Source organism: Pelodiscus sinensis, chromosome 13 (assembly GCF_052426305.1).
Source record: "Pelodiscus sinensis isolate ZL-2025 chromosome 13, ASM5242630v1, whole genome shotgun sequence".
Lineage (NCBI taxonomy): Eukaryota > Metazoa > Chordata > Testudines > Trionychidae > Pelodiscus > Pelodiscus sinensis.
In genome coordinates this window covers 21492684-21512569 of record NC_143064.1, presented here as the reverse complement: position 1 = coordinate 21512569, position 19886 = coordinate 21492684, and positions in this window count along the sequence as shown.

Below are 19886 nucleotides of genomic sequence, written 5' to 3'. Positions count from 1 at the left end.
CTTTGCAATGTCTGTTGGCCAAAATGACTCACTTGTGCACAATGAATTCTCCTCCTCCCAATAGGACACGAGTCTTACGTGGGCAGCTTTCCAGGGATTGTTATCTTGTGTTTGAAAATCATCGCTAGGATCCCAATCCAAAATTAAGGGGTAAAGCTGAGAAGCAGCCTTTTTATATCTGCATCCTATCAAACACGTTCAACCTAAAAGGTTCTTAGATTGCTCTAGCATTCTGTAATTACCAGGCAATGTAGCCTCACTCTCTGAATCAGCATAAGTTTCCTTTGGCTCCAGTCTGATACAGACAAATAGTTATGAATGTCAGTAATGGAAAAACAACTGAGACGCAGTATGGTCTAGAGAACAGGGCACTGGACATTCCAAGGGCCTGCAAAAGGCCTACATACAAAATAGTGCTTAAGCAAGGACTTAAGGGGTACAGATAGACCTTGTGGGAGAATTGCTTCCAGCTGTGTTTCAGTGGGTAAGCAGCATTCTAGGGCATAAAAACCCTGGGGACATTGAACTAAAGCAGAGCTCTGGCATAGTGTTGTACCTTTCAGAATCTTAGTCTCTCCAAACAGCCCTGGCAAGCACTGTTCTGCTCTCAATGGTTCCAAGGACAATCCCCTGCCATAGCCCCCACAATGAAGCAAGCAGACACCAGTTCCATAGGTTGTGATCCAGGGCTGGCCCAGAACATTTTGGCACCTGAGGCGGGGAGCTCAAATGACGCTTGGGCCAAAACTTTGAAAGGTCTCAATTCTGCCTTCTTCCTGTTCTACTCCTCTCATGGTACTGCTCTGCTACCTACATATGCACCAGCAGAGACACAATTTTCTACACTCTGGGTCCTAGTGGCACTCCCCCCCACACACACAGTCTGGCAACTGAGGCAGCCGCCTCAGTTCGCCTTATGGTAAGGCCAGCCCTGTTGTGACCCACACACACACCCTAGCCCAAGTGCCAAAGGTGCAAGACTTACTAAGGTCTAGATACTGTGAAAAGAGGAATAAGGGGTAGGAGACCCAAGGAAAGACAAAGGAGCTGGAGGGAGGTTGTCCAGGAAAGATGAGGGGAAAGACAGGGAGTGGGAATGAAAGAGGCACAGGGAAACATGGAAAGGATCTGGGAGGCTGGGACGTACACATTTCACTTAGAGCACCAGTGCATCTAATGTAGGCCTTGACAGTTTGTCTAATATTATACCCATTAGTTCTTATTCGTCTTTATTTTTATTTTTAACCAAGTCTGCCACAACCTTATGTTTGATATGAACTACTGCCTCCAACACTGATAACATTCATGACCAACTCTCTTCAACAACGGAGGCCCTTCCTGCAGCCATTCAGGGGGTCGTAATAACACTATTGTAACGAGGGCTATTTACCACTAGTCATAATTCCCAACTGCTTCTACATCCCCTGAGCACCAAGAAAATAACACTTCCAAAACTAGCAACGTATTATCACTAAATATGCTTATTATGACAGGACCTAGAAGCCCCTAACCAGATCAGAGCCACATTATGAACCATCATGGTACAAAACCTCACCTGGTCCTTTCTCTAAAGCCCTAACAAACAATGCATGAGGAGAAAGTTTGAAGTAATTAGATATTTATTATTTCACATAGCAGGAACCTTAAATAAGTCTTCTTATTTAACCCAGGTCTGAGTGTTTATCACAGGAACTCCTTGGTTACACCCCATTATTCCCAGCAACTCATTCTTAAAACATATATGCATTCATATGCATGGTGGAGCCTGCTGCCATGAAAGGCTATGGATGTTCAGCAACTAAATATTGTGAAATTTGAGAAACGTTACACAAACACTAGCAAGCTTACACTGGAAAAAAGAGGAGAGGAGTTCAAAAGGGAAAACATAGTACAAGGCCAGCGTTAATGATTTTTTTTTATCAGACATGTCAGAGTTCCAGTTAAAATTCTCACTGAATGCTGATCTCTTTAAAATAATGAATATAATGGCAGAGGATAAAAGGGGCTAGAAGATATACCTGGCATTGCTTGGGTCCTTAACTGTTGTAAACTTTTTTTAAAAAATAAAAGGAAAATGTACATGCTTTATTTAAATTATGGGGCTCATTTTTTGGCTCTGGCCTATTTTGGGGGAGGGGGCATCTCATGGGAGAGCTGGGCTTCATTGCCCAGATCCAGGGGTGGTCCTGGGTGGGGTTGCTGTGGCAGGACTCGAGGGCAGGGCAGGGGCTTCTTCCCCCAGCCAGCACTGTTTGGGGCACAAAGGCCACTTACCCAATCCAGTGACCAGCAAGGTGGAAAGCTAATCCCCAGCTGGCCACTCTTTTGCTGGTGGCCACCCTCCTGTGGTCACTCTGCAGTATAGCTGTCACTCCTATCAACCCTCTCCCTTTCCATGTTATGGAAAACAATCCAATTCCAGGGATATCCCATTCTCCTGGCACAACCAAACCTTGACCTTGCTTAAAGTTAAGATAAGAGCAAGCTGCATATCAAATTTGGTGATCCTAGCTCTTATAGTTTAGCAGGAGTTCTTGAACAAATGGATTTGCAGATGTACAGACAGCCTCACAGACAGACAGGTGCACAAATGCTCTAAAAATGAAGACAGAGAGAGAGAGAGAGAGAGAGAGAGAGAATTCTATTCATTATCTTTTATCCCTGCTTAGTTTTCATGTTTAGACTTCATCTCATTAAGGGGAGTTGGCCATTTAATCATTATCTGTTTTCGGACTCCTTTCATAATTACCCCAATGAAAAAAGTCAGGATGCTTACAATTCCCTAAAACCCAAATCAAATCTTATCCACCCACTCCAACATCTGCAGCTGAGTAGGTTTCTTTGTTGTCATTATCAATCATATATCTTCATTAGCTGTGACCATCAATGAATCTAAACTTTCCATCTCTGCTGAAACGACATCTGTGAGATCAATCCTGTACTCATTGCTCATTCAAACTCCTGACTCAATAGGAGCCTCATCCAAGAAATGGTACATGGAAAAAAGCTCATACTAGGTACAGTTACTTGCTTGGATGGTAGGAGTACATAGGAGGATCACTACAAGAAGAGAAGTTTTCTGTAATACAAGGCTTCGACATAGCACTCTGAAGTTAGTAGCTGTGAGGAGATAGTGTCTGCTGTGACAAACAGCTGCAAGTAGCCCCTATAACAATACAGCACAGCGAGAATATCTGAATAGGAATATTGATTTGAAGCAGAGACCATGGCAAGTTCTTTTAGGGACCCATGAGGTCTGTTGCATTTCCCAGAGTTATGAATGTCTTGGTCAAAGTTACTAATTACATATTGTCAACCTCTAGCATTCAAAAGTCACGAGGCAGCCCCCTCTCCCCAAAGTCATGTGATATGATTTTGAGTCTGAGATTTTAAAAATAATATTTCAGTTCTTTTTATGTGCCTTCTGGTTACTGAGCTGGGGTATGTCTACACTCAAAATGCGGGAGAGGCATAGCTGGAGCTACACCTCTGTAGCATTTCAGTGCAGACACTTACTACTGCTGCAGTGACTAGAGGTGTTCTCCTCTCTCTGCTGTTAATTCACCTCCCAGAGAGGCAGTAGCACAGCAGATGGAAGAATTCTGCTGTCAACCTACCACTGTCTAGAGTGGAGATTAGGTTCGTACAGCGTAGCTACTTCTTGGAAAGGATAATGGATTTTTCAGATCCCTCAGGGTATGTCTACACTGCAAAGTTAATTCGAAATAACAGCCATTATTTCGAATTAACTTTAATAGCGTCTATACATGCAAACCGCTATTTCAAATTTAATTCAAAATAGCGGAGCCCTTAATTCGAATTTGGTAATCCTCATTCTACGAGGAGTAACACCAAATTCAAAATAGCTATTTTTAATTAAGTGCTGTGTAGACACTTAATTTGAAATAGGGGGGCCCCAGCCCTTCCCAGGGAGCCCTGGTGGCCACTCTGGAAAACTTACAACCAGGAAAATTAACTCTCCTTTCTCCCAGCCCTGGAGCCATTAAAGGGGTAGACCCTGGGCACAGTGTCTGTGTCAGCTCCAAGCCTGCCAGCCTAGAGCCAGCAGTGGCCACCATAGCCCCTGACCCAATGGCCCCAAAACATGAGCCAGCAAGCCACTGGCACCCAGCCCTCCACTGCTCCTCCGAGAGGTAACTACACCAAAGTAAGTTTTCAGTGTAGACCAGGCCTATGAGCTCTTTTTTTTTTTTAAATTAAAGGTAAAATTTTCCTGTAATCTACAGAAGATTAGGACTTTGAAAAAATGATACTGAATATCGAGGTTTTGCCATCCTTGCCAATGGGGGTAGTGAAGAACAAATAGATTGTGAATAAGAGGTATTACCTTAGTTATGCATTTCCTGTTTTCCTAATGTTTATATTTCCCATTCCTTGCAAATTTTGGGTTTTGTTTGCCAAATTCCACATTTTAGAATAGGAAAAGGTACTGCTAAGCCTTTGTAACTCTTCTTTTACCACATTTTTATAGTAAATGAGAATAGAAAAGACAACTGTTGTAAAGGTGGTTTGAGGTCTGGCTTTCTCCTATTACAAAAATTCCAGACAAGCGGGGGTTTAAGAAAGTTCAGCTTCACATGCTGAAAAAAGAGTAGAGAACATATTCAGAGCAAGAAGAGCACACTACATTTTTTTTAATCAGCTGACAGTTATTCCCTAGGCAGACAATCAAATTGCAGCTGTTCATTATAAAGAGGAAAAATTCCTCACATGAATAAGGTGTATCATTATCATATGAAAGAATTGCCTCTGGAGCAGAGCCAGGGTGTGAATAAATATTAAACATCAGATTCCATAAGCTATTCTATCACTCTGTTATTTGCTCTTTGCCGTTCATTGTACCTGTTTGTAACACAGAGGCTACGTCTAGATTGCAGGCTTCTTTTGGAAGAAGCTTTTCCAGAAGAGATTTTCTGAAAAAAATTCTTCCGAAAGAGAGCGTCTGAACAGCAAAAGTGCATTGAAAAAGCAATCTGCTTTTTTGAAAGATAGCGTTCACACTGAATGGACACTATCTCGCTTGCAAGCTGTGATTACTATGGACGGAGTGGCCACCAGAGCACTTGTGCTTTTTCCTCTTTCCTCTTCTTGCAAAAGAACTCCCTCTCCGCGTCCACACATGGCCATTTCTGAAAGAGCTCTTTCGGAAAAAGGCTTCTTCCTCATAGCAAGAAGTTTATCAATGTCGGAATAACCCCTCTTCTTTCAATTTTCTTTTGAAAGAACGCGATTGCAGTGTGGAAGTAATTAAAGCTTTTTTCAGAAAAATGGCCGTTGTTCTGAAAAAGCTCTGTAGTGTAGATATAGCCTGAGATTCAGAAAATGTGTTATAGAGATGGAACAGTATCAATAATATTTGAAACCAAATTCAAATATTCATATCATTTGTTTTGAGAACTGTTTCTCACATGTATTTGCCACCAATAATTTCTATGCCAAAAATAATAATAATCACAGGAAAATGGGTAGAGCCTCATTGACAGTAAGCCCTCTCTACACTGCTCTAAGGGTGTGTCTAGACTACAGGGTTTTGTCAACAAAGGTGGACTTTTGTCGACAAAACTATACCCGCGCCTACACTACTGCCAAGTTCTGTCGACATAACGTCGAAAGAACTCGGTAGTTTTGTCGATGGTGGTAAACCTCATTCTACGAGGAATAACGCATTTTGTCGACAGAAGGCGTTATTGCATCTACACTGTCCTTTGCGTCTACACTCTCGTGTCGACAGCGTGGCTTACTTTGTCGACAGAACTGGATGAAGTCTAGACGCTCTTTGTTGACAGAGGCTTTGTCAACAGTATCTGTCGACAAAGCCTCAGTCGACAAAAGCCTGTAGTCTAGATATGTACCCTAACAGTGCAGAATACAAGTTCTACTGCTCCCATTGGAAGGCCGCGTAACTTTACTAAAGCAGTGCAAAGGGACCTTAATCTAAATGTGAGTTGGACCCCCATTCTAGGTGCTGCTCTGGTGTAATTTAACACATTTGGAAAGAATGCTATTTATTGTGCATATTCTGTAGTAACCTGCACATTTATTTCATGCTATGTATGAGCCAAACGAGAGTCAGGTATTCAGACCAGACTTATTAGGCTCAGGCTTGCATACTGTCACAGAGCTCTCCAGCACACTTTCTTGTCATGTCCCTACAAGCATATGGCAGAGACCCCAGGTGTCCGGAATACTGACAATCACCACACCAGCTTTGTTGAGCAGCTCACTACAGGATTCAGGGTTATTCACTCACTCGGTAGCAGAGATAGGAAAACTTTTTTTTACCTGGGGGCTGCATCTGGGTATGAAAATTATATGGAAAGTCGAGGTAGGATGGGAGGACTCACGGCATGGAAAGAGGTCTCTATGGGTATGTCTACACTACAGCACTAATTCGAACTAACTTAATTCGAATTAGTTAATTCGAACTAAGCTAATTTGAATTAGTGCATCTAGACTTAAAAACTAGTTCGAATTAGTGTTTTGGTGATTCGAACTAGCATGTGCACACTGAGTGGACCCTGAACCAAGGTTAAGGATGGCCGGAAGCAGTGCCGGCAGGGCATCAGGTTAGGACTTAGAGCATGGAGCTGCTGTCTCAGGCTAGCCGAGGGCTGTGCTTAACGGGACCCGACCCCCACCCTGGACAGACAGTTCTCAGGGGTTCCCCGCTTGCAAAGCAGTCCTGGCTTGGAGTGCCCTGAGTGCCCACACTCGGCACATCACAGCACTCGGCCATCAGCCCGGCTGCACTTGCCACAGGCTGCCATCCGGAGGGGGGGTCAATTGAGGGGCTTCAGGAGAGCTTCCACCCCGAGGAGCCCGCAGAGCCAACCCAGTCCTCCCCATTGGGGGCTCGTACCCCATTCCTCCTTCACCTCCTTCCACTTACCCCTCCATAGCCCCCCTCCCTGATGCAAAAAATAAAGGACACGTGTTCAAAAATAGAAACTCTCTTTATTTCACAAAACTGGGGGGGGGATAAAACTGTGGGAAGATGGGGGAGAGGAGGCGGGAAAGGGCAGGAGAGAGTGTGGGAGAGGGGAGGGGGAAAACTGGGAGGAGGGAGCTGGAAGGGGGAGGCAAGGGAAAGGAGGGGGAGGGGAAACTCAGGGATTGGGGTAGGGGTCTTGCCGGGCCAACCGCCTCCCAGCACGGCGAGGGAGGGGGCCTCAGCATCCCCGGGGGATGGGGTGGAGGGTGCAGAGGTTGAGGTGGGGGGTGTGGACATTGAGGAAGAGGGAGTGGGGGTTGAGGAGGAAGAGGTGGGAGGGGGGGCAGGAGTGGGAGGAGGGACAGCAGTTGGGGGGGCAGCAGGCACAGGACCAGCACGGGACACCATGCTTTGCAGCAGGGCCTGCAGGTTTGAGTTCAGCCCTCGGACCTCAGCCAGCTGCTCCTGGCGAAGCTGGAGGTCTGCCTGCATCCAGACCTCCACTGTGCAGTGCACGGCTCGCAAGGATCCCAGGTGCTGGTCCCAGTACTCCTGCTCCGTGGTGGTGGTCCGGAGCAGGCTGCGGGTGCGGGAGCATGTCCCGGGCGGGGTGGTGCACCCTGCACGAGCAGCTGGTGCAGCTGTAGAGAAAGAAGAGAAGTGGTCAGTTCTCCCTGGGGATGCAGCGGATGATGCCCAGTCCCCTTCCCCCCCCCCCCCCCGCGACGTGAGGGCGACCATGCCCTGCACCGTCAGAGCCGCTGTGCTTGTACAGAGGCCATGGTCAGGATGTCTGGCTCTCCCCAGGACTGGGAGCTGCCCCAAGACCGCACCCATGTCCCTGTGCCGTGTATAGTGTGGCCGGGGTGGCGTGGGAGATGTTCCCTGCCTCCATGTAGAGGGGACATGTGAAGGGAAAGCATCCTGCTGGGTCCCACCCCGGGGTGGGGGGTGTCAGGTCTCTTCACACATGCATGTGCCTATTGGGCATGGCCCCTGGGTGTCACGCAGCTGGAGCCACCTGCCCAAGGGTGGCATGGCACGTGCTCGCACGTGCACAGGTGTCTGCGTGATCTGTGGAAGACATGGCCCACGTGCACGGTCTCTGGTCTCCCTCCCGCCTCCCCCTCCGCCCGAACTACTTAATTTGAACTACTTACCCGGTACGGTCTCCCTGGACGACTCTGCCGACTCTAGTGCTGGAACTGCTTGCGGTGGCCCCTCCGGTGTGCCCGGGTCAGGGCCCTCTGGTCCCGGCTCGCTGTCACCCAGGCTGGCACGGACCACCCCACCCTTCAAGAGTCGGTCGAGGGCGGGGAAGTAGGGACAGGTGGCAGCCCCTGCTGCGGCACTGCCCCTGGTGGCCCTGGCGTACGCCTGCCGCAGCTGCTTTACTTTCAGGCGCACCTGCTCCTAGGTGCGCCTGTGTCCCTTTTGGGCCATGGCGGCCGCTATGCGCCCATAGACAGCCGCATTCCTCCTCCTAGTGCGGAGATCATGGAGGTTGGGGGCCTGCCCCCAAACCTCAATGAGGTCCATGACCTCCGCACTAGTCCAGGAGGCTGCACACCGTCTACGGCCCCTGGATGGCCCCTTGGTGCTGGGGGACGGGGTAGGGGACGGCTCGCTGGCACTGGCTCCCTGGCTCATCCTGGGGCCACTGGTTCGGGGCACAGACTGTTGGCAGGGCTGGCTATGTCAAGTGCCGTCTGGCCACAGTCTACCCCTTTAGGGGCCCGGGGCTGGGGGAGAGGAGAGGAGTTTTCCTGGTTGTGCCCAGAGTGGCCACCAGGGGAACCTGGGAAGGGTTAGCCTCCCACTAGTTTGAATTAAGTGGCTACACAGCCCTTAATTCGAACTAGTTAATTCGAACTAGGCGTTAGTCCTCGTAGAATGAGGTTTACCTAGTTTGAATTAAGCGCTCCGCTAGTTCGAATTAAGTCTGAACTAGCGGATCGTGTGTGTAGAGCCTATCAAAGTTAATTTGAACTAATGGCCGTTAGTTCGAATTAACTTTGTAGTGTAGACATACCCTATTAGGGATGTTACTGCGGTAGGGGCGGGGGACTCATGGGATGTGGCATAAGGGGAGTGGCTTTGTAAGGGATGTTACCGAGATGGGGGATGGGGACCCATGGAGCGCGGCACGAGGGGTGTGGCTATATAAGAGAAGTTACCAAGGTGGGGGAAGACAACTCTGGGGTGTAGCATACGGGGGTGGCTCTACAGGGGAGGTACTGTGGACTCCTAGGGGTCCTGCCAGCAGTGACACTAAGGTAGCTGTACCAGGCACTAACACAGGTGGAGGCACCCCAGCTTGGATGGGTGTGGCCCCTGGGTGATTTAGAGGTCATCAAGAGTGGGGTCATATGAGGCTGAGAGGGGATCAGGTATTCTGATGTGGGCTGCCATCCAGGGTTGGGGTTCTCATCCCAGAAACAGCATGGGGAAGTTGTGCCTGCGTGCTGGAAAATGGTGTTCATCAAGGAACTGAGAGTCGGGGACTGGAGACCTCCAGGTGCCAAGCCTCCAACTCTGCTCCCCTGCTGGAGCTTGAGGGCTGGACAAAAAAGTCTGAAAGGCTGGATGCAGCCCACGGGCCGGAGTTTGCTCATCCCTGCTCTGCAGAGGTAATTCACTTGTTTAGCCTCCCCAACTCACACCTCCTCTGGGTCAATGTAAAAATCCTGCTCAGTTTCCTCTATAGCTCAAGAGCCTGCCAATTCCTGAGCTGGGTTGGACTTCAGACAATCCCCTTGCCCTTTTCCCCAATCGGTCCAGAGCAAGGGTGTTATGCGCCCGAGGGTAAAGGAAAAATTTGCGTGCCACCCCCCCTTCATGTGGCAGGGCCCTGAATTTGGTGCACAGCTGAGCCTGACCCGGGGAGGGGAGGGAGAGGGAAACTTGTACCTCATCTTCCCCCACCCCCTCCAGTTTGGAGCCGGGCTACCGCATGCACTAACCCGCCATCAGAGATGGAGGATGGTCAGGCTAGGAACAGAGAGGTAGGGAGAAGGCTCCAGCTGCTGGCAGCAGGCGAAGTAGGAGCAGGCGAGCCAAGGGATGACAAGGAGAGCAGAATGGTATTAAATTGGCACCTCCCTAGTATGGTTCCCAGGGTCAGCTGACTCCTCCGGCCCCCACACTACGCCACTGCTCCCCCATCCTACAGATCTATCATCTTATGCATGTGCAAGATGTGTGAGAGCCATCCCATGCATCTGCAGTTAGTGTCTGTGGTACCTGCTTCTGGGGGGTGTCTCAATGCTGCCACATTCACCTCCAAAGAGGGGGTTTCCCAAAGCAGGCCCTTGCTGCTGACCTCCAAGGCATCCACAGGTCCAGTCTCCTTTCAATGGGCCCACTTCCCAGGGCTCATTGGTCTTGGATCTGGCTTGGCTTCCCTTCCCTCTCCAACCCTTGCAACTGCCCAGAGGTGCTTGCCTTCCGCCTTATCCATTCCCACCTCATTCACCCCACAGGGACCGTCTCTACCTCACTTGTTTCAGGGACTATTCTACCAAGACGTAATACAAAGTTTCCATGTAAAAGGACTCAATACAAAGCTAAAAACTTCAATGAGAGAATGATTAATACAGAGACGTGTCTAAATCTGCTGCAGAGAGACACCTCTGCTTGCCTCCACCCCTCTCCCCCAGAGTCTACAGCTCCATTGCAAAGCAAGGGAGGGGAAGGAAAGGGGCTGAGGCCCATTCAACAGGACTGAAGCAGTCAAGAGCAAGCCATGCCCGGGAGCCATTCCCCTGTCCATTGCTGGTGCTGTGTTGCTTCAGGCATGCTGAAATGCAGTCACCTCTGGGGTGGGCTGGACATCTGTTTAGCATCTGCACAAGGGATTTCAGGCAGGGGGCAGTGCGGGCTGCCTTCCTGCAGACCCCCCTCAGAACCACTGTGCCCCCCTGGCTTAGGAAAAGAATAAACAGGAGGATTGGAAATTAACCCACCCAGTCTCACATCCCCTGGGCAGGGAATGAGCCATCCACATTAGGCCCCAGTTCCGGGTGCCACATTTCAGGAAAGATGTGGAGAAACTGGAGAAAGTCCAGCAACACAAATGATGAAAGGTATAGAGAACATGACCTATGAGGCAAGGCTGAAGGAATTGGCCTTGTTTAGCTTGGAAAAGAAAAGACTGAAAAGGGGCATGAGAGCAGCTTTCAAGTATCTAAAAGAGTGTCATAAGGAGGAGGAAGAAAAATTGTTCTCCTTGGCCTCTGAGGATAGGACGAGAAGCAATGGGCTTAAACTGCAGCAAGGGAGGTTTAGGTTGGACATTTGGAAAAACTTCCTGCCTGTCAGGGTGGTTAAACACTGGAATAAATTTTGCCTAGGGAGATTGCGGAATCTCCATTACTGGAGATATTTAAGAGCAGGTTAGAAAGACACCTGCTATGGATGACCTAGGGCAACTCAACTTTGGAAGCCCCGGGAGCCACACTGATACTCACAGAACATGCTGGGGGCCTCAAATTAAGTGTGGTTGCACATACAAACAAATATATACAAATAGCTTCTCTCACACTGACAGGCATGAATACAAAGATTAAGGCAAGACTATACAACACACAGGCCCCACTTAAGTCAGTTCTGCTGATATTAATAAAATGCAACATTTACCCGATTTCCACCCATGTGACAGCACTTTTCACAAGCAATAACAGTTCAAGAATTTATCTACTAAAACGCATCTCAACTGAAGACCATTACATTGACTACTTTTTTGTTCTGGCCCCCAACTGCTGGCCACGTGTTGATCCCTACATAAACCCAAACCGCACCATGGGCCGCAAACAAACTGGCCGTGGGCAGCATCCAGTATAGCATGAGAATAGGAGAGGAAAATATTAATGGGGAGAAACCTTCACTTTTCCTAAATTCTTTCACAAAGAGGTTATTGTTTCTGGCTTCAGAGACAACACACTGGGAGATGATGCATTGACCTCAGTCCATTATATAATAATTTGTTTTATTCCACCCACTATTTTAATAGCTCATTTGAGCAAAGTTCCAAAAATTATCACGAGTAGCCTGCAACTATGTAACTGAAACACCACAAAAGCTGGGCAAATTCAGTTTTGACAACAATCTAAATGGTGTTTAACAGAAGACAAACATTTGGCATTTGCCAGGTTGTTATATTTATTTCAGAGATTCCCTTCAAGGTCCCAAAGAAAGCATTCGCATTCCGTGCAAGAACCAAAGGAAAATATCTATTAGAAAATAAAAACCTCCTAAATTCCACAGGTTGAGCTTTAGGTTCTTGCCTTATGTGAACATGAAGCAGAGTCTCCATGGCCAGATACAACATTCTCAAGACACTTCTGCCTGCTTTTCAGATCTGAGACAACACAAAGCTACTCCTCCTTCTCCTCCTCCCTTCATATGGCATTTGAAAAGCAATGGGCTGGGATTAAAATTAAATCTGAAGATTTGAAAGTCATTCTAACTCTTCTGGGGTTGAATTGATCCTCCTCATACCACCCAAACAAGCATGAATGAGGCAGTTGTCCATGATGTGTTGCATGGTTTGTACCTAACCACAGACACAACAAAGCAAATGGAAAGTTACCCAGGGGTGACTCAGGAGAATCTTTGGATGGTGAATGCCAGCATAGCTAACCCTATGCCACCCATCTGTCCTCCCCCCCCATTCACATAGGGGAACTACCAGAATTAGAGAGGGCACATAATGGGGTGGGTCTGGACAGAGCACATTGCACTTCACCAGATCCTTGGCTGGCACAGTTGTTGGCTCCAGCTGTTATGATTTAGAGGAGTCCTGAGGCTGCCCTAAAAGATAGTCTAGAGGCTGTTTCAGCCCTGGCTTGCCAAGGGTTCAGTATAATAAAGGTCATTATGATCCTAATCTCCTCAGCAGCTGCACCAAGTATAATCTCAGCATGCCAGGGGACTGAGCCTTTGGCTTTTTATTTATGCACCAAAATTACACCCACGTCCTACTATGTGCCCATGGTACAAAGGGCAAAAATAATGGAGAAGGTCAAGGCTGCACTACAGTGGACTAGTGTTAAATCCAGCACAGGTATGTGATTTAACTGGGAGACAGGTGCCCACAAACAGATAGCACAGAGGGTATGCAGAAGTGATTAATACAAAGAATGGTAGTGTGAATACAGAGCTCTTGCAAAAGAAAAAAAAACAGATCTTTAATCTGTATTTGTCTGTGCTACAGTCTTTGTTTCTGCCAAATTCTACCCAGAACCCCTTAGAGATGGGAGGATAAGTGCATATATGTCTAAAAAATCAGAAAAGGGTACCAAGAATGTAAACAGGAGAGAATAAAAATAGCCATGCAGATCAAATTACTCCACACCAAAACATTCCGAACAGCAAAGTTTTCCATTACCTTTCACAGAATATGTAGTGCTCCCAGAAAGCAATCCACAGCTTCGGTCCTAGCTGTTCTGGTGGCTACTCTCTCTGGCCATTGATTATACTGCATATTCTGTTAGCCCACACAAAAATGGCAGATACCATTTATCTAGAATAACCAAAGGCACAAGCTAAGTGGAAAAAGCACAATAAGAGGATTAGCCGCGTAATACAAAGAAGGAATATTATTTCATTATTAGAGATGGGAGCAGAGTGGTGGGACTTTCATGCTTTAGTGCCTAAGTCCAGGCACCTAAATAAATAGCCTGATTTTCCAAATTGCAGAGAACCCTTAGCATTAAGTACTAGTGGAAAGTACTTAATGAAAATCTGTCGCGGTGGCTAACCATGAACTTGGATACCTCAAGCTAGGCTCAAATTTTTTAAAATTTTGGCCTCAGACAAATAAAACTTGATGTTACAGACCACGAGAACAGGAAATGGTGCAACATGGACCAGCTAATAGAAGAGGGATTAAAACATAATACTGGCAGAAAGGGAAGAAGCCATAACTCAAGCAGGGTAACATACAAGTCCAGTTCTTAAAAAATGCTAAAGGAAAAATAACTCCCCGTGATTTCTTGTAGGCTTAAACTCAGATTTTTCTGCCATGTGATCTGTCAAAAATGTGAAGGAGAGTTCTGTCAGAGATTCAGAGAGGGAGGGGAGCGGAGGGGGGCGGGAATGGAAAGGAGAGGGAGAATAGAGAGAAAGAATAGGGAACATAAACAAAAAACCCAGGAGAGCTCCTTTTCTGGACTGTGATGTGCTGAAATAATTAGAGATGTTGAAATTCTGTGTGCGATCTTGGAAATCCTAACAAACAAATAGCAGCTTCAAGCTTAAAAACGATGACTCTTCTCCTCTAGCTCTGCGCAGGCCAAACACCCATGGAGGAAAAACTGATGTAAAATCAGTGGGGGGTTTGTCTCATTAAAGGCAGCAGGGAGTAGACCCCAGAATAGGACACTGAACTGTCCTTATGTCCCTGACAGTTTTCTGAGGAGGCTGTTTAAAAACAAACAAAAACAACCCAGAAAGATTCTATCACAATGACTGTGATAGTTGGGCAAGATAAGATAGTTCAGTGACTTAAAATGAAAAGCACATTTAAACAACAGAACTGTCTTTTCAACACAGATAGAGTCCAGATTCTGACTCAGGCTTTGTCTACGCTACCAAGTTTTGTTGACCAGACACAAAAGTCAACAAGGAAAAAGAATGTTACAAAAGAATGTTCACACTTACTCCTCTGTCCATAGATTATACCCTTAGATACCCACAGTGTATGAGCAACATATCCCACAGTGTAGGGTGACACCTTCTGTTGCTAGGTGTTCCTGGAAGGTAGAGCAGAGCATGGCACATCTTGGGACCGTGCTAAATATCCCATCATGCATTGCTTTGTGTCCCATTCCTGGGCTTTGGCTTTCTTTCACACCATCATTTCAACTGCCATTCTTTGCTGTGCACTCCAGCATCTGTGGCGAAAAGGGATGGATCCAGTACTTCTCTCCTATGCTCTATTAAGAATCATGAGGACATCACCCATAGCAACGTAGTTAATCATGAAGTTACTGGAATTGTGCATGTGCTGCAGTTGCATTCGAGCCCAGATTTGCTCACTCTGCAGCATTATTAAAAACTTGACCATCCTCTCAGTTGCACCCCTAGCAAAAGTTTGTTTCTCTTTTCTGTCCTGCCTTTCGGCTTCCCAGAACTCCTTTCGTTCCCTTTCTCTGAATAGTGTCCAGTTCCTTATAGAAGTGGCAGGTCTTAGTTGAAGCACTGGAGAAATGGTTTGCCTCCCGCGCCTTATGGCACACCCGCCTCGGGTCCTTTATCTTTGCTCTGCACTGTAGCGTGTCCCAATTATCAGGGCTCGACAAACTGCTGATTCTACTCGCTCGTGGCGAGTAGATTTCAGCCAGTCGCTCCGTGCGCCCCATTCACCAGCACTGCGCGCATGCATGGTGCGGCACTGGCGAGTAGCTCTTGCTGCGGTTTGCCAAGCCCTGCCAATTATAGTACTTTTTGCAGAAGTCTCGAGAAGTGTGCCCATAGGTATCCAATTCCCACAAGCCAAACATGGCTTGGACTGCACATACTCCTTTGTGCATATACTGATCAGATCCAAGAAGGGGAACGTTTGGTGCAGTAGCAAGCCCTGGTCAGCTGGAAAAACGCAGTGTGACCTTTCCACCAAGCCACCAAGCAGGGAATGGAATTTAGAATCCCTGGGACTCACAAGGGGGATGGGTTGTTGATTACCTGGCTGCGGGGTGGCAGAATTCAAACTGCTGACCACAGTGGTCAGCATGGGCATTATGAGACATTTCCTGGAGACCAATTAAAGTGATTAAAGCAAGTGTGGTGTCCACACTTGTTGACAATAGAGAAGGATAAGAAAAAAGTCTCTTGTGGGGGTGGAAGTATTTTGTTGTCAAAGACAGCTATTTTTCCCAACCGAAGTCACATTACAGTGTGTATGCTCTCACTATTTTGTCACCAAAAGGAGGTTTTTGGCAACAAAACTTGATAGTGTAGACAAGCCTCAGTAACAGAAAAGTTATCTGAAATCCACGGACTTCATGGATGAAGATGATTCTAGGAGGCATTAACACATATGTTGTGAGCAAGACACGAGAAGTCATTCTTCTGCTCTACTTTGCACTGGTTAGGCCTCAGTTGGAGTATTGTGTCCAGTTCTGGGCACCACATTTCAAGAAAGATATGAAGAAATTGGAGATGGTCCAGAGAAGAGCAATAAGAATGATTAAAGGTCTAGAGAGCATGACCTATGAAGGAAGGCTGAAAGAATTGGGTTTGTTTAGTTTAGAAAAGAGAAGATTGAGGGAGGACATGATAGCAGTTTTCAGGTATCTAAAAGGGTGTCATAAGGAGGAGGGAGAAAACTTGTTCATCTTGGCCTCTGAGGATAGAACAAGAAGCAATGGATTTAAACTGCATCAAGGGAGGTTTAGGTTGGACATTAGGAAAAAGTTCCTAAATGTCAGGGTAGTCAAACACTGGAATAAATTGCCCAGGGAGGTTGTGGAATCCCCATCTCTGGAGATACTTAAGATTAGGTTAGATAAACGTCTACCAGGGATAGTCTAGTCAGTACTTGGTCCCTTCCAGTCCTAGTATTCTATGATTCTGTGATTCAATCAAATTAACAGTGCTATGGATTTCTACAGTTGTAACTGACAACAGAATCCAGTCTTTGGCCTTCTTCTCTATAGGTAGGTTCTCAAGGGTTTTTTTCAGAATGTGGACAGCTTAGTAATGGAGTTCATGATTCACATTCCATTGCATTTGTGACTGTGTGTACCCCCTTCCCTCTCATTAACAAATCACCTAAACACCCTTCCATTCACAATCATAGAACACCTTGTGTTGACGTGTGGCTCTTGGAACAGTAATATTAAATATATTCTTTTAATTCAGCTTAGCAACTGGGAACAGCAACCTTATGATCAACCAGCTCTCAGAATACCACCAGCTGGTACCCTACAGACCACTGAGGACCATAGATAACAGCGCAGGAGCCACTGGGTTAAGGTAAATCATTTATGCTAGTTAAAATCCCACCCCTCTCAAAAAAACTTTTTGCTACCTTGCATTGTGTTACAACTTTGTATTTCCATTTCTTTTGATGTCCATATTATGCTAGAGCTACTTCATCATTTATTTTCTTTTCCACAAAGCACATTCAAGTGGGGAGTGACGAGAAGGTCAAATTTGTTTTGTGCAAGTGCAAAAGCTCTCCTGCAGCACAATTAATAGGAGGACTGTGAGAAACCCCACTGGCAATGATATATAGATAAACATCTGCATTCCTTTCATACCACATTCATTTTTCTTCATGAAGAAGTCAGCCTTCCGACATTTGGTTGACTGTGTGTGTCAATTACCCATCCCAGTTCTCTCTCTCTCTCTCTCTCTCTCTCTCTCTCTTACCCCCCTCCTTCAGTGTTGAGTGTCCATTTGATAACTTTCTCCTACTTTATGAAGAGCCATGGCTGATTGTTTGACCCTTTTTAAAATTTGTTAAACTCTTTTGCATAATGAGCAAACATTTAGTCACCTTAAAATATCTGTTCTGAATTCTTACCTGACAACTCTGTATTGAGCTCACACTAGAATTGTATTCTATAGACCTTTACTTATTTTATGCTCTATTTAAAAATAAATAAATAAAGCTTAAATTACATTCCTGAAGAGAAGATCCTCTTGTACTATATAAATGAAAGTATTTTATTTGGCTCCCTTGTTTGTTGTTAGTTTGTTTTAGTTGCTTTGTGTCTTATTCAACCACAAGAATGCAACATAATTGGACTAATTCAGTACTGTGTGTCTTTGGTTGCTTTTTCCATCCCAGAAAAAAAAAGTCTTTAAAGTATGGTCTAAAAGCATTTTTTTTGTTTTTTAGTTGTGAAACTAAAAACTATCCAAATAATCAAAAGACATTTCAGACTGAGCCTGAAAATAAGGCATGGGTTTAAAAGACAAAGATTGTAGCATTGTTGAAGGAAACAAGATTGTCAGCCCTGAAGAATGAAGTCTGCTGTTACCCCCCTAAGACCAAAGGAATTGCCACAATGGATCAGACTAGTGTTGCATCTGCTCCAGGACCTCACACCAACAATGGCCAGTGCCATCAGCTTTAGTGGAGATGCAGGAAAACCTGTACTAGACAATTGTTAGATAATCTGCCCCAAGGAAATCTTCCTTCCTATCCTGAACAACCAGAACAGCTCCAAAGTCCTGATTCATCTCCCACTGAAGTCAATGGAAAGATTCCCATTTACTCTAAGGATATGTCTAACCTCCCACTGGGGGCATGCTTTCCAACAAAGGTAGAAAGAGGCATACTATATCTGCTCACTCTAGCATCTCAATGAAGTCAATGACAAAATTTTCACCAACTTCAATGGGAGAAGGGTCCAGCACAGTCCATCTTCGGAATTTATTAATGAATTTTGTATGCAATGTGGTTTTAGCTATGTCAGTTCCAAGATATGAGAGAGAGAAGGTGGGTGAGATAATATTTTTATTGGACCAACTTCTGTTGTCCAAGCTCATGTCTCTCACCAACATAAGTTGGTCCTATGAAATATATGACCTCCCTCACCTTGTCGCTTAATGAGTTTTAGCCTTTAAAATTAAAGAAGGTTTGAATTATAAAGGTTTTTTAAAAGGTAGTTAAAATGCTGATAAGCCTCTTGCCAGATTTCTAGCTGGGCTAAACCAGTTTATCACCATCAATCTCAATGCAGCTATGCCAGCACTAGCTTAGAATCTGTCCCATATTTTTTTAAACTCAATTTAAAATGGTGAAAAAACATTTTAATTCCATGAATACCTACTATACTGAACTGCAGCCTGGGGTATAATTTTACAGCCAAAGGTCTCTAATGGAAATACTGACACAGCCTTAAGCATTGTCTTGCACACACCCTGCTATAATTAAAATATCTAATCCAAAGGCAATGGTATCTGATTTTTGTATATTTTCATGCTGCTAACAACAAATTAAAAAGGAGATTTTTTTAAATGAAGCCATGGATTGGCAGCTTTAGCCAGCTTTGCTGGTGTTTAATTGACTATACCCTGTGAGTTCAAGTTACAAAGTAATAGCTTTATTCTCTCAACAAACAACAGCGGAATGAGTAAGATAATCAGCATACTCCTGCACCAGTGACTTGCTGCGCATAAACATTCTGATTGACTTTATGTTGTTTATTATAAGTTGGATCCTTGTTCAGATATCTTTGTGTTATTGTGAGCATCATTCTAACCTTGCTTATACCAAATCTAGAGTAATTGCATTGACTTCCATGGGGATCATACCTCAGGCCCACAGATTTGCCCTTCTGCACTCAAAAGAGGGTGAGCAGGTGGAGAGAGAAAGGGGTAGAGCTGGAGAGAACAATGTAGACCCTTCTCTGACCCTGCGAAGCTTCTGAAGAAAGGATAACATGGCTTTGGCTTTAGGGTATGGTTACACTGTGGCGATATTTTGGGATGCTTTCGGTGTCCCAAAATAGCTATTCCACATGAAGCTAAGTTGCTTCAGCTTCAGCCCCACTGGTGAGACTTGGGATCTGACTTTCTGCTGTGGACCCAGTGAGTCTAACACCAACCCCTGTCTGGTTTATTTTGGTAGACCCCTTAAAGCCTGCTTGTGCCCCCTCCCCCCGGTTGAGGACTACTCTCCTAGAAGATATTTGTGGAATTTGGGGGCAGGCACATCAATTTCTTTGGGGGTAGGGAATCCTATACCCATCCATATCATATATGAGCAGGGCTCAACAAATCAGTGTATCTACTTACCCGTGGCGAGTAGATTTCAGCCGGTCGCCCCGTTCACCAGCGGCGTACGCATGCGCAATGCGGGGCTGGCGCATGTGCAGTGTGGGGCTGGCGAGTGGATTTTGCCACAGTTTGTCAAGCCCTGAATATGAGGGATCCTTAGCCTGAGCTAAGTACCCTTTGGATCACACCACCTCAAAGG